Source organism: Trichoplax adhaerens, genomic scaffold, assembly GCF_000150275.1.
Source record: "Trichoplax adhaerens TRIADscaffold_8 genomic scaffold, whole genome shotgun sequence".
NCBI lineage: Eukaryota > Metazoa > Placozoa > Uniplacotomia > Trichoplacea > Trichoplacidae > Trichoplax > Trichoplax adhaerens.
The window spans coordinates 3,326,645-3,327,648 of record NW_002060950.1 but is presented as its reverse complement, the minus strand read 5'-3'; positions in this window follow the sequence as shown (position 1 = coordinate 3,327,648).

Genomic DNA, 1,004 nt, shown 5'->3' with positions numbered 1-1,004 from the left:
ATTATAACTTACTAGGAGAAACATCTCGAACTAAGATGTTCCTTACATAGCTTTTCTATCAGTAAATATTTTGAATCTCTTACTCATAGTTAATCTTAATCTAAGCTCGTAGATTGTCTAATTCAACTATCATCAACTAGAACTTGAATAATCTTACTGCTATCTATCACACAATAACAATCAATATCAAATATGTAATGAACTATTACAAACCACATCCACTTTAAGGCATTACTTATCTTACCTAGCACTGCAAATATGGATATTCTCCATACTAGCTACTACTGTACTTATAAAACCATCCTTACGATAAGGTAACACTGTAACAATGATTCATAAACAATTTCGATTAATAATTTAAGCGAAAGCAATACTAATATTTCTATTAGTGATAATGAAACATATGCAATACAACAATAAATTTAGCTTGACAATTAATCAATTTCTATGTCATAGGGCAATAACTGGATATTGTTGGATAGAGCTCCTAGTTGTTTTGCTTTTGTTTTGTGATAATAATTCCATGCGGTTGTTACTCTGATTACTGTATTTGGCCAATACGTGGCAACGATAGAAAAATAAATCTCTTATTTGCTCGTTGAAAATGCAGTATATTAGCGGATTATATAGAGTTGTTAATGCGTAGAGGACCCTACTTGCTTGAGTAATATAGCGTTGAAAAGGACTTGAATGATTTACTGCTCCAGCTGCATAATTTTTAGTAATTGCTTGCACAGCCAGAGATAGAGCCCATGGCGCGGTAAATATTAGGAAAATTATTGTAGTCGTTAATAGCATGTAGATAGTCCTACGCTTAAGTTGTTTGCTTTTTTTTGATTCTATTCTTACAGCATCATTTCTCTTCTTCAATTGGTGTAATATTAGCGAATATAGGACGATCATTATAATCGCTGGTAAAGCATATTGGAAAACAAATAATATCGTATTGATTGTAGTTGTCCAAGCAGTTTTAGATGCATATGGAATACATTTCTTAGGTTTAG